Source organism: Aegilops tauschii, chromosome 3 (assembly GCF_002575655.3).
Source record: "Aegilops tauschii subsp. strangulata cultivar AL8/78 chromosome 3, Aet v6.0, whole genome shotgun sequence".
Classification (NCBI taxonomy): domain Eukaryota; kingdom Viridiplantae; phylum Streptophyta; class Magnoliopsida; order Poales; family Poaceae; genus Aegilops; species Aegilops tauschii.
The window spans coordinates 488,509,056-488,523,727 of NC_053037.3; the positions used below are offsets into that span (position 1 = coordinate 488,509,056).

Genomic DNA, 14,672 nt, shown 5'->3' on the forward strand with positions numbered 1-14,672 from the left:
AAGCAAGAGGGTACGTAGCACACTGAGCGAGACCATAGTGGTGAGACAGTAGGACGGCGTCGGAGGTGAGCAAGGACGTGAAGTTGTCCGAGGAGGAAGTCATCTCACACCCGAGCGTTCTCTAAGGTGAGGAGCACACAATTGCGCCGGTGAGGCAGTCTTCGATCTTCGTGTTGACGCTGGACGAGCTGCAATACTCAGTGTGCGAGGCGGGGCACAATTTTTTGTCCATCAACATGGACGAGTTCATGAGCAACATATGGAATTCCGAGGAGTTCCAAGTGGCAACCGACGGTTGTTGGTGGGCATTGAGATGGCTCCTATGGTGGGTGCTGGTGGAGGCAGAGGTAGCGGAGATGCAGGTGGAAGCAATATAGCTTGATAGGAGTCGTTCTCCTTGCCTCCCCTGCTATGCCGGAATACAAGGAGGAGGTGTGGGTTGAGATCAACAAGGAGCCCCTGCCGGTGCATCCTCAGCCTTAGGTCGCGCGACCAACACCGCAGCCTCCTGTCTAGCCGCTGGTGGGGAATGGCGGTTCGGTTGCGGCCAACGACCGGCAGAGGACGCTAGGCGAGATGATGCTGGAGTTGTTCCTTGACAAGGTCGGCGTGGTCCGGGGATCTGGCATCGGCGGCCAGCCCGGTCGGCATTGTCCATGGACAGATGAACCGCGCATAGCAGGGGCACCAGCATGGCCTAATGATGTACCCGTTGGCACCGGCAAACAGCATGTTCCAGGTGATGTGTGACAGCATGGGGTTCGTCCCCAACTGGTACGCAGGGATGGCCGTGGTGCCGCTGCCACCACCTTCTCAAGGTGGGGTGGCTATTGTGAGTCCATGGTCATCGAACGGGAGGAGCGCCATGACGCAGGCTGACATGATGAACTGCATGGGCATCGGAGGATCAGTCCTGCGAGAGGAGCATCAGTCGCCGCCACCGCCGCATGATCAAGAACCGTGAGTCAGGCGCACGATCACGTGCCAGGAAGCAGGTACACATCTTGCTACCAAAATTGTTGGTTTTATGCAATGCCATTTCTGCAATGGTGGTAAGATGGTTGGTGACACTTACACTCTCCATCTTTCTTAATCCTACAGGCTTGAAGCTGAATTGAACCACCTCAAGGAGGAGAACGCTTGTTTGTAAACTAAGGAGGTACAGAGTTGGTGACCAGTGAAAACCATGAGAAAAATCAGTTTTCTTATTCTTTTTAGTTCTTGCATTACTAAACTGTTTCACTGTTTTTTTGTAGAAGACGATTGTGCTGACCGAGAAACAAATGGTATGTACATTTTCCCCCCATCATGTGGCAATCCTCATACACTCACCTTCCCTTGCCAATTGCTTGTAACAGTCTAATTGATAAGTCTTAAAACAGTCAATGTGTTTGTGCTGATGAAAACACCTTGTGGCCGTGATCTTTTTTTTACAGCTGGTAGAGAAGATGATAGAGCAGTCCAAGGAGAACGTGAATGCCAAGAAGTGTGGCGCCCTGTTACGGCCCTGCGACAACTGCATCTGGTGAAAGGTGACCTTTCCTTTCCAGATCTGACAGGAGGATGAGAATGAATTGTGGTTACCTTTCCTTGCCGGAGCAGGGTGGTATCATAATTTACTAGTAGTGCCTAAAACCCATAAGGACCCAATGTTAGTGTTTATCTGGTCAAGCAAGTGAACTTGTGTTGTGATTACTGTTTATAGGTATATGGGTTTGTCAAAAACTTCAGACAAATGGAGCAAAACAAAATTAGCAACATGTTGATGTGTACTCACGCTTTAATATGATGCGTTGAAATGTGTGTGATCCATTTCTGATGGAGTCTTCGCCTTTGCTCTCTTCTGAAGAAGTGGAGATGACACATGAGTTGAGTTTAGTCATGTAGGCACACTTTGTCGCATCGGTGAAATTTCAGCCATTGAAATAGTTTTTAGATCCAGTGAAATTTGAGCTATTCAAATAAGTGGTCATACAGGATCCCGTGAGACTTGATGGGTGTCACACTTTGCAATGCTTGGGTAGTCGACTCCCTTTCCCCTCCATCGCGGGTCACTGCTTGAGGGTTCGGCTAGGCTTTAGTTGTGCTTCCTGGTTGGCAAACCATGACGGCGATCATCAACTTTCATACTCTTACGGCCGTGCATCGGAGGCCAGGGCTGATCCTCTTTTTCTCCGAAAAAAATCCTCCTACACTTACCATAATTTGCCAATTGTTTGCAAGAACCTAATTGCCAAGTACTAAAACAGTTAATGTGTGTTTGTTGATGGTAACACCCTGTGGCTGTGATATTTTTATAGCGGGTGAAGAAGATGGGACAGTCAATGGAAAACATCAACGCCAAGAAGGGTGACGCCCTATTGCGGTAGCTGCATCTGGTGAACGGTGACCCACCATTCAACTTCCATAGCGTTGCTGGCAGGAGGAGGACTTGAATCTGGTTGTCTTGTGTATTTGATGCAACTGCAGCAACAATTGTGTTGTTGATAGTAGTTACCTTTTCTGTTCAAAGCGGGATGATATATTAATTTACTAGTGGTACCTAAAACCCATAAGGACCCAAATATCAGTGTTCATCTGGTCAAGCAAGTGAAGTTGTGTTGTTGTTACTATTTATAGGTGATGATGGGTTTGTTAGAAACTTCAAACAAATGGAACAAAAGTAAATTAGCAATATGTTGATGTCTACTCCGAAAGTCCGCTTCTACTTCCGAGAAGAATTGAGCTCGGGATGAACAGTAAATTAAAATAAAATTAAAAAACTTCAATGAACTCTGAATTTTTTTGGGTGTAAACTTTGACAAATGTTTTGCTGCTTGCAAATTTCACCCCGAAATAACATTCATTGAAGTCCTGGCAAAAAAACAACACTCCAAAATGTTTTGAAAATAGCATTTCTAGAGTGTCCATTTTGTTTTTTACCAGGACTTCTAAGAATGTTATTTCTAGATAAATCTTGCAAGCACTGAGAACATTTGTCAGAGTTTGAACCCAAAAAAATTCAGAAAATTTTGAATTTTTTACCTTTTTCAGTTTTACTGTTCATTAGAGAGCATATGAGCTCAGGACTAGATACTCTGCGTCCTATGTACTAACGCTTTAATATGATGCGATGCTATGGGTGTGGTCCATTTTTGGTGTATGTTGGAGTATTTCCCTTTGCTATCTTCTGAAGAAGTGGAGATGACACACGAATTGAGTTTAGTCACATAGATGCACTTTGTCGTGTAAGTGAAAATTGGGCCACTCAAATAGTTATTAAATATAGTGAAAATTTAGCTATTCAAATCAGTGGTCACACGAAATCCTGTGAGAGTTGATAGTAGTTAGTTTTTCTTTACGGAGCGCGTGGTATAGTCATTTACTAGTGGTGTCAAAAACACATAAGGACCCAAATGTCAGTGTTTATCTGGTCAAGCAAGTGAACTTGTCTTGTTTTTATTATTTATATATAGGTGATGATGGGTTTGTCAAAAATATCACACAAATAGAACAAAAGAAAGTTAGCAATATGTTGATGTGTACTCGTGCTTTAATATGATGTGATGCTATGTGTGTGGTCCATTTCGGAGGTTTGTGTGAGAGTTATCGCCTTTGCTATCTTCTCAAGAAGTGGAGATGACTCATGAGTTGAATTTAGTCACGTAGGCGCACATTGTCGCGTCAGTGAAACTGGGGCTATTCAAATAGTTTTTAAAACTAGTGGAATTTGAGCAACTCAAGTCATTATTTACACGGGATTCCGTGAGACTTGAGGATGGTCATCTGTAACGCCCCGGTTCCGATGCGCCAGGTGTCTCTCAGTTATTCGCTGTCCTTGCCTTGTCTTCTGCTTGCGTGTTGCATTTTGCCATGTCATCATCTGCATTTCATATCATGTCATCATGTGCATTGCATTTGCATACGTGTTCGTCTCTTGCATCCGAGCATTTTCCCCGTTGTCCGTTTTGCAATCCGGCGCTCCTATCTCCTCCGGTGCACCCCTCTTGTTTTCTTTCGTGTGCGGGTGTCAAACTTTCTCGGAATAGACCAAGGCTTGTCAAGTGGTCTTATATTACCACCCGGAGACCACCGGTCAAGTTTCGTTCCATTTGGAGGTCGTTTGGTACTCCAACGGTTAACCGGGCATCCGCGAAGTCCGTTTGAGTGTCCAGCAAAAACCCCCTCCAAAACAGTCCCAAAACCCCTCTAAGTCTCCTCCATGCTCTCGGTCGTTCGATCACGATCGCGTGGGCGAAAACCGCACCTCGTTTGGACTCTCCTAGCTCCCTCTACCTATAAATAGGCCTCTTCCCCCGAGATCCCGCAGTCCAAACCCTAGTTTTCCCCCTCTCGCCCGCCGGACATGTCCGTCCCGGACTGGACGAGATCCCGCCACTGCTCTCAGCCAGTGGCATCGCGCCACGTCACCCCCGCCGTCGTCTCCGCCGTGCCAGGCCCGCCGGGCCCGGATCGGGCCCGCGGGGCCCATCCCGCCGTCGCCGCGACCCGCGAGCGAGCCTCGCCTCCCGCCGCCCGCGCCCGCGCGTGCCGCCCCGCCGCCGGTGCCGTCCGCCGCCGCGCCCCTCCGGCGTCCCGTGCCTCCGCCTGGTCCCGCGCCGCCGCCCCTCGGCTCCCGCTCGCCTCGCCAGAGCGAGCCCCGCTGGCCGTCGCCACCGGACCCCGCCGCCGCGCCCGTCGCCTTGCCTCTTCCGGCTGCCGTGCCGCGCCGCCCCGCGCCCGCTCCGGTCCGGATCCGGCGAGAGCCGGCCGGAGGGAGCTTCCCCCTCGCCGGCGCTGCGCCTTCCCCGGCCGCCTCCCTCTCCTCCGGCCTATCTCCGACGAGACGCGCCGCTCGGCCCCGATCCAGTTCTACAGTGCCCGCAGGTTGACCCCGAAGATATTCCCAAGTCCCCAGATTTTGTTATTATGTGTGCACTTGTTTGACCTAGTGTAACTTTCTGCTCGTAGATCCATTGTGCATGTGTGATATGTCAAATTGTTCGTCTCGTGGTGCTCTTCATTTTGTTCAATTGCACCATGTTCATTTGAGTCCATCTTGATGCCCAAATCATCGTTGCAAGAGGGCTAGTTGCTGTTATTCTCTGGTTCTTGACAGAACTTGGAGATTTGTCATTTTTGTATCATTTAATCTGTGCATCTTTTGGGCATGAGCTCTACATGTGTTTTGAAGTATGCCATGCCATCTTTCCAGTGGTGTAGTGCATGTATTTTTGTGATCTCTGTGGTGACTAGCACAAGCATGCAAAGTAGGCTCCGTAATGTTTCTGATTTCAGGGACTTAGTGGTTTCTCTAAGTCTTTGTCTGCTGTTATTTTGTTGCCATGTAGACTTGATGCTACAGAGAGATCCATGCATATTTTGGAGATCTTCAGTAAGGATGTTTTGTAGCTATAGTTGTAATTGATCCATTCCTGTCCTTTTTTTCAATTATGGAGTGCCATAGCATGAATCAATCTTGCTCTACTTTTACTATAAAATATTTCTGGCAGATTCTTTACATGATATGCAATTTTGCCAAGCTTATTGTAGTTGATCCATACATGCTATGTATTTGCTCTTGCCATTAATGGCTTCTTAAACATGTCATCTTGCTGTAGGTATGCTTGTTTTGTCATGCATTACTTTATAGTGAGTGCATCGAGCTCACCAACATGCCTACATATTATTGTTTCTGCCATGCTCTGTTTTCTGCCAAGTCTTAACCTGATAACGAAACTTGCTATGTTCACATGCTTGCCATCGTATCTTCTGGTCCTTTTTGGCTTATGGTCAGTTAGGGATTTTTGTCATATGCTTTGAGTAAAGTCATGCCATCCTTTGATTTGCCATGATAAGTTCATGTAGCATGTTGATTTCGTGCTCTGAACATTGCTACCCGATGTTATTTCTGTCATGTCCAGTATTTCTGCAAAGTCTGTGAACCTGTTATTATTTTGCAATCTTGCCATGTCCTTTTGAGCATGTTCTAGTGATTTCTGGAGATAGCTCAGTGCTCATGTTTTGTTGTGCCTTACCTGTACATCCTGTCCATGCCTTTTGTTTTCATGTTGAGTTGCTGTAGCATATTGTTTTGATGCTTGCATTATGCCCAGTTGCTGTTTTGGACAGATTGTTGCTATGTCTTGTTTGCAGTGTACGTGTTGCACCGTTGCTCCGTTTTGAGCATGCTCTATATGAAACTTGCTTAGTTTTGCATGTAGTCTCATATTATCATGTTGCATCCTTGTTTTGAGGTGTTTGCTTGATGTTTGTATGCATTTTGCATCAATGCCATGTTTAACTTGTCTTGCTCATATCTTCTAGACCGTAGCTCCGAATCTAATGAACTTTATATGTAACTTGACTAGAATTTCATGTAGATCATCATGGTGCTCTTTAACTTGCTGTTTAACAACTTCAACTTTAAGCTTGTTCAGTTCTGGACCAATTTCGAAATTTGCATATGAGGACTTACCGGATTTGTTATATGTTGATTCCGGCCTCATTTAAACTTGCCTTGATGTGTTGTTCTTGTATGCATCATCTCTTGTCACGAGTAGCTTCATATAGCCTTGTCATGCATCATACTTGGTTGAGCATCATGTCTTGTTCATGTGTGGTGTGTTTACCTTGTTGTGTGGTTCTTCTCGATAGTTCCCGTGTCGTTGCGATCGTGAGGATTCGTTCGTCTTCGTGGCTTCATCTTCCTCATGGATTCGTTCTTCTTCCTAGCGGGATTTCAGGCAAGATGACCGTCACCTTGGATCTCATTACTATCATTGCTTTGCTAGTTGCTTCGTTCTATCGCTTTGCTGCGCTACCTATTCTCTTGTTCCTCAAGCCTCCCATTTTGCCATGAACCTCTAACCTTTGTCACCCTTCCTAGCAAACCGTTGTTTGGCTATGTTACCGCTTTGCTCAGCCCCTCTTATAGCGTTGCTAGCTGCAGGTGAAGATGAAGATTGCTCCATGTTGGATTATGTTTATGTTGGGATATCACAATATCTCGTATATTATTAATGCATCTATATATTTGGCAAAGGGTGGAAGGCTCGGCCTTATGCCTGGTGTTTTGTTCCACTCTTGCCGCCCTAGTTTCTGTCATACCGGTGTTATGTTCCTTGATTTTGCGTCCCTCACACGGTTGGGTGATTTACGGGACCCCCTTGACAGTTCGCCTTGAATAAAACTCTTCCAGCAAGGCCAAACCTTGGTTTTACCATTTGCTCAGCCTATTTCTTTTCCCTAGGGAGTCGCTCTCTCGAGGGTCATCTTATTTTAACCCCCCCGGGCCAGTGCTTCTCTAAGTGTTGGTCCGAACTGAGTAGACTGCGGGGCCACCTCGTGGAAACTCGAGGTCTGGTTTTACTTGTAGGATGTCTCATCCGGTGTTGCCCTGAGAACGAGATATGTGCAGCTCCTATCGGGATGTCGGCGCATCGGGCGGCTTTGCTGGTTTTGTTTTAGCATTGTCGAAATGTCTTGTAACCGGGATTCCGAGACTGATCGGGTCTTCCCGGGAGAAGGAATATCCTTCGTTGGCCGTGAGAGCTTATAATGGGCTAAGTTGGGACACCCCTGCAGGGTATTATCTTTTGAAAGCCGTGCCCGCGGTTAGTTGGCAGATGGGAATTTGTTAATATCCGGTTGTAGAGAACTTGACACTTGACCTTAACTAAAACGCATCAACCGCGTGTGTAGCCGTGATGGTCTCTTCTCGGCGGAGTCCGGGAAGTGAACACCGTTTCTGGGTTATGTTTGTCGTAAGTAGGAGTTCAGGATCACTTCTTGATCATTGCTAGTTTCGCGACCGTTCCGTTGTTTCTCTTCTCGCTCTTCTTTGCGTAAGTTAGCCACCATACATGCTTAGTCGCTGCTGCAACCTCACCACTTTATCCATTCCTTTCCCCTTTAAGCTTTGCTAGTCTTGATACCCATGGTAATGGGATTGCTGAGTCCTCGTGGCTCACAGGTTACTACACCACCAGTTGCAGGTACAGGTTGTGCGATGATCATGACGCGAGAGCGATGTTTCTTGTTTTGGAGTTCTTCTTCTGCTTCTTCTTCGATCAGGGGATAGGTTCCAGGTCGGCATCCTGGGCTAGAAGGGTGGATGTCGTTTGAGTCTCTGTTTATGTTTCATCCGTAGTCGGATGTTGAGCTTATGTATGTTGTATTGATGTATCCTTGCGGCATTTGTATGCCTTGTATGTATCCCCATATATTTTGTAATGTTGATGTAATGATATCCACCTTGCAAAAGCGTTTCAATATGCGGGTCTATCCTTGGTGGGACCTTCGAGTTCCTTTAGGATAGGGTCGCATATTGGGCGTGACAAGTTGGTATCAGAGCCTCGACCGACCCTAGGAGCCCCCCTTGTTTGATCGTGTAGTTTGGCCGTTGTCGAGTCTAGAAGAAAACTTTTTCTGAGTCTAGTTATATCGGAGAGTAGGAATTCTTTTTACTCCTCTGCCCCTTCGTCGCTCTGGTGAGAAATCTTGACGTAGGTGTTTTGAATTACTTCTCTTCCCCTTCAAATTTTCCTTTAGGATATCGTGGTTAGTTTTCATTCGTTGTCCTTCCTCTTTTCAATCCGGCGCATTTCTCTTCGAGTGTTTTCGGTCCTCGTCATGTTTTGCGAGATCAGTCCTCAGTTATTTCTCTTCCGATGTTGTTTCCTTGTTCGAAGTTGTCCTTGTTTTTCCCACCCGCCCTCCCTTCTTCTTATTGGAACCGGAGTTTATAATCGAGTATCCATCCTACTCGTGCAAAGTCTTTGCATTCTCCCCTCAATTATTTCAACCGGTGCTTTTCTCTTCAAAGTTATTCGTCGATTTCCGCTTCCAAGTTGCCGTTGTTTTATCCCGCCCTCCCACCCCTTTTATTCCCGGAGTCTGAGATGCTATTCAAGCACCTATTTCATTCATGCGGAGTATCTTCAGTCTTTCCTCAATTATTTCAACCGGTGAATTTTTGCCTCGTTCGACATCCTTTCATCTCTTTTCTTTTCCGGTGGTTTCAATTCCAATTTTCGGTAGTAACTATATTCTCTCCTCCGCTCAAATGTTTCCCGTTGCTCGTTTCCCTCTCGTCATTTAATCGTTCCGGAGTGATGAAGACATCTCAGGAAATTCGTCTGTGTTCGAATTAATTCGAGGTTGTCACCTCATTCAAATATTTCAATTATTCCGGTGCATCAAATATGTCATCAACAATCCTTTTTTTCAACGGTATTTCTTTTCGGTGGGCCCTAACCCACAGGTCTTTTCCCAGGATCTTACCTGACTCTTCTAATTTCCCGGAGTTATTCTCAAATCCTTTTCGAAGTTTGACGTAAGTATGAATTTCATCAGTCAGACGCTTTCCAATTTCAATTTATTTTCATTGTTGGCTCAACCTCTTCGCTTTTCATTCTCCCAGAGTATATCAAGAATTTTGGTATTGTTTCTCGTCATCTTTCTCAACATTCGAAGACCGAGAAGAATTTCTCTTAAATCTTGCCCGCTCTCCCGGTGATTCGCAGTGCTAACTCGATGTTATCCTATCAAATCGTCACAAGTCGTGCAATTATTTTTCATCCATCCGGAGTATTTCAGGAGTTGCTTCCCCTCTCGATCATCCGGAGGCCTCCATTTCAGAATATTTCGTCGTTCTAACTTTTCTAATCAGTTCTCCGATTATTCTATATTGTGCCCTTTCGTTCGTTTACATATTCTTCCGGTGCTTCGTTCAAGTATGCTTCAATCAGCTCGCGATCTCTTCTTTTAATTGCATCTTGTTTCCCTCACCTATATTCGTGCTTTTCCTATTTTCCTCGGTGAGTCATCCTTCTTCGTCAGTCAGTTTTGAATTCTAACGGTGGCTCGCTCTAGATTTCTTTCCGTTGTTATCATATCAATTAATTCGTTCTTGCCAAATCATACCGGTGGTTCACGAAGATTTTCTCAAGTTTTGTCGCTATATGTCCCTTTAATCCTTTCCAACGCGAGATAAGTAGTATGCAAAATCCTTTGTTTCTCATCGATTTAATTGATGAAGGATAAGCATAACGTAAATTCTTATTCTTATTTCATCGTTGCCAAGAAATTCCTTTTCTTCAGAGTTTGTTCTTGATGAATAAATTTTAGTTCCAAGTGTTTTCATCTTTTTCTTTTCCGGAGTTCTAAGCTTCTCGCCGATTTCGTCGCGTACCCCCATCTAAATCATCGCAAGGATTTAATCTTATCCCTTTCATCCCTCAATTTTATCTCGTCATTCTTTTGTTATCGGAGTTCGTCACGGTGGTCTTCATGATTTAATTCTTTTCTCAAGTGTTCATCAAGATTATTATCGAAGGAGCTCAAGTATTTTCCTTCTTGCTTTTCGAAGTGCATTTAAATTCTCCGTATTCTTTTGAAGTGGAGTTTTACATTTCTTCGTTATTCTCAGCTATCCAATCATTTCCATTTGTGGTCGGTTATCACCTCAAAATTTTGAGATGTTATCTATAAGTCCACAACAAACTTTTTCTTTCGTTGTCGAATTCTCAACTACTCCGTTCAATCCTTTCTTCTAAGGTTGCTTTCTATTTCATTCATGGCACAAGTGTCATTTTCTTCTCCGTTCTTTTCATTCAACTCTTTCATTTCTTTCCGGAGGTTTTGTGTCGTGTCTTCGTCAAGTATCATTCCATCTTCTCTAGTTCATGTTCGATCCTCTCCTTGTTCAGCCGGAGTGCTGCCTAAATCTTTTCAGTCTTATTGGTTTCTTATCTCGTTCTAACTGGAGTGGTTTCAGAGTCTATCTGATTCCGGGAGCATTCGATTCTCATCATTCTCGTCGTTCCTTTTCTTCTCGAGTGCTCTCGATTCTTTGACTTCCTCTTGCGTTCTTATTCTTTTTTCAATTTCTCCCAACCGGAGTGGTTTCGAATTCAGTCTTATTCCTTGAGCTTTTGCTTCTTGTCTCACTCAACATTCCTCTTTTCTTCTCGAGTGTTCTTGACTTTGTTCATCCTCTCTCTTTTATTCTTATTTCACCTCATCCTTTTTTTCCATTCTGTCTCGGTACTAAGATCTCGGGACGAGATCTCTTGTTAGTGGAGGAGTGTTGTAACGCCCCGGTTCCGATGCGCCAGGTGTCTCTCAGTTATTCGCTGTCCTTGCCTTGTCTTCTGCTTGCGTGTTGCATTTTGCCATGTCATCATCTGCATTTCATATCATGTCATCATGTGCATTGCATTTGCATACGTGTTCGTCTCTTGCATCAGAGCATTTTCCCCGTTGTCCGTTTTGCAATCCGGCGCTCCTATCTCCTCTGGTGCACTCCTCTTGTTTTCTTTCGTGTGCGGGTGTCAAACTTTCTCGGAATGGACCAAGGCTTGTCAAGTGGTCTTATATTACCACCCGGAGACCACCGGTCAAGTTTCGTTCCATTTGGAGGTCGTTTGGTACTCCAACGCTTAACCGGGCATCCGCGAAGTCCGTTTGCGTGTCCAGCAAAAACCCCCTCCAAAACAGTCCCAAAACCCCTCTAAGTCTCCGCCATGCTCTCGGTCGTTCGATCACGATCGCGTGGGCGAAAACCGCACCTCGTTTGGACTCTCCTAGCTCCCTCTACCTATAAATAGGCCTCTTCCCCCGAGATCCCGCAGTCCAAACCCTAGTTTTCCCCTCTCGCCCGCCGGACATGTCCGTCCCGGACCGGACGAGATCCCGCCGCCGCTCCCAGCCAGTGGCATCGCGCCACATCACCCCCGCCGTCGTCTCCGCCGCGCCAGGCCCGCCGAGCCCGGATCGGGCCCGCGGGGCCCATCCCGCCGGCGCCGCGACCCGCGAGCGAGCCTCGCCTCCCGCCGCCCGCGCCCGCGCGTGCCGCCCCTCCGCCGGTGCCGTCCGCCGCCGCGCCCCTCCGGCGTCCCTTGCTTCCGCCCGGTCCCGCGCCGCCGCCCCTCCGCTCCCGCTCACCTCGCCGGAGCGAGCCCCGCCGGCCGTCGCAACCGGACCCCGCCGCCGTGCCCGTCGCCTTGCCTCTTCCGGCCGCCGTGCCGCGCCGCCCCGCGCCCGCTCCGGTCCGGATCCGGCGAGATCCGGCCGGAGGGAGCTTCCCCCTCGCCGGCGCTGCGCCATCCCCGGCTGCCTCCCTCTCCCCCGGCCTCTCTCCGACGAGACGCGCCGCTCGGCCCCGATCCAGTTCTACAGTGCCCGTAGGTTGACCCCGAAGATATTCCCCTGTCCCCAGATTTTGTTATTATGTGTGCACTTGTTTGACCTAGTGTAACTTTCTGCTCGTAGATCCGTTGTGCATGTTTGATATGTCAAATTGTTCGTCTCGTGGTGCTCTTCATTTTGTTCAATTGCACCATGTTCATTTAAGTCCATCTTGATGCCCAAATCATCGTTGCAAGAGGGCTAGTTGCTGTTATTGTCTGGTTCTTGACAGAACTTGGAGATTTGTCATTTTTGTATCATTTAATCTGTGCATCTTTTGGGCATGAGCTCTACATGTGTTTTGAAGTATGCCATGCCATCTTTCCAGTGGTGTAGTCCATGTATTTTTTTAATCTCTTTGGTGACTATCACAAGCATGCAAAGTAGGCTCCGTAATGTTTCTGATTTCATGGACTTTGTGGTTTCTAAGTCTTTGTCTGCTGTTATTTTGTTGCCATGTAGACTTGATGCTACAGAGAGATCCATGCATATTTTGGAGATCTTCAGTAAGGATGTTTTGTATCTATAGTTGTAATTGATCCATTCCTGTCCTTATTTGCAATTATGGAGTGCCATAGCATGACTCAATCTTGCTCTACTTTTGCTATAAAATATTTCTGGCAGATTCTTTACATGATATGCAATTTTGCCAAGCTTATTGTAGTTGATCCATACATGCTATGTATTTTATCTTGCCATTAATGGCTCCTTAAACATGCCATCTTGCTGTAGGTATGCTTGTTTTGTTATGCATTACTTTGTAGTGAGTGCATCGAGCTCACCAACATGCCTACATATTATTGTTTCTGCCATGCTCTGTTTTCTGCAAGTCTGAAACCTGATAACGAAACTTTCTATGTTCACATGCTTGCCATCGTATCTTCTGGTTCTTTTTGGCTTATGCTCAGTAAGGGACTTTTGTCATATGCTTTGAGTAGATTCATGCCGTGCTTTGTTTTGCCATGATAAGTTCCTGTAGCATATTGATTTCATGCTCTGAACATTGCTACCCGATGTTATTTCTGTCATGTCCAGTATTTCTGCAGTATCTGTGAACCTGTTATTATTTTGCAATCTTGCCATGTCCTTTTGAGCATGTTCTAGTGATTTCTGGAGATAGCTCAGAGGTCATGTTTTGTTGTGCCTTACCTGTACATCATTTCCATGTCTTTTGTTTTCATGTTGAGTTGCTGTAGCATATTGTTTTGATGCTTGCATTATGCCCAGTTGCTGTTTTGGACAGATTGTTGCTATGTCTTGTTTGGAGTGTATGTGTTGCACCGTTGCTCCGTTTTGAGCATGCTCTATATGAAACTTGCTTAGTTTTGCATGTAGTCTCATATTATCATGTTGCATCCTTGTTTTGAGGTGTTTGCTTGATGTTTGTATGCATTTTGCATCGATGCCATGTTTAACTTGTCTTGCTCATATCTTCTAGACCGTAGCTCCGAATCTTATGAACTTTATATGTAACTTGACTAGAATTTCGTGTAGATCATCATGGTGCTCTTTAACTTGCTGTTTAACAACTTCAACTTTAAGCTTGTTCAGTTCTGGACCAATTTCGAAATTTGCATATGAGGACTTACCAGATTTGTTATATGTTGATTCCGGCCTCATTTAAACTTGCCTTGATGTGTTGTTCTTATATGCATCATCTCTTGTCACGAGTAGCTTCAGATAGCCTTGTCATGCATCATATTTGGTTGAGCATCATGTCTTGTTCATGTGTGGTGTGTTTAGCTTGTTGTGTGGTTCTTCTCGATAGTTCCCGTGTCGTTGCGATCGTGAGGATTCGTTCGTCTTCGTGGCTTCATCTTCTTCATGGATTCGTTCTTCTTCCTAGTGGGATTTCAGGAAAGATGACCGTCACCTTGGATCTCATTACTATCATTGCTATGCTAGTTGCTTCGTTCTATCGCTTTGCTGTGCTACCTATTCTCTTGTTCCTCAAGCCTCCCATTTTGCCATGAACCTCTAACCTTTGTCACCCTTCCTAGCAAACCGTTGTTTGGCTATGTTACCGCTTTTCTCAGCCCCTCTTATAGCGTTGCTAGCTGCAGGTGAAGATGAATATTGCTCCATGTTGGATTATGTTTATGTTGGGATATCATAATATCTCGTATATTATTAATGCATCTATATATTTGGCAAAGGGTGGAAGGCTCGGCCTTATGCCTGGTGTTTTGTTCCACTCTTGCCGCCCTAGTTTCTGTCATACCGGTGTTATGTTCCTTGATTTTGCGTCCCTCACACGGTTGGGTGATTTATGGGACCCCCTTGACAGTTCACCTTGAATAAAACTCTTCCAGCAAGGCCCAACCTTGGTTTTACCATTTGCTCAACCTATTTCTTTTCCCTAGGGAGTCGCTCTCTCGAGGGTCATCTTATTTTAACCCCCCCGGGCCAGTGCTTCTCTAAGTGTTGGTCCGAACTGAGTAGACTGCGGGGCCACCTCGTGGAAACTCGAGGTCTGGTTTTACTCGTAGGATGTCTCATCC

General features: G+C 46.0%; 1 pseudogene; it reads left to right on the top strand.

The window, feature by feature from the left end:
• Positions 1-236: 236 nt before the first annotated feature.
• On the top strand, positions 237-1,902 carry LOC109775998 (bZIP transcription factor ABI5 homolog; annotated as a pseudogene).
• Positions 1,903-14,672: the final 12,770 nt, after the last annotated feature.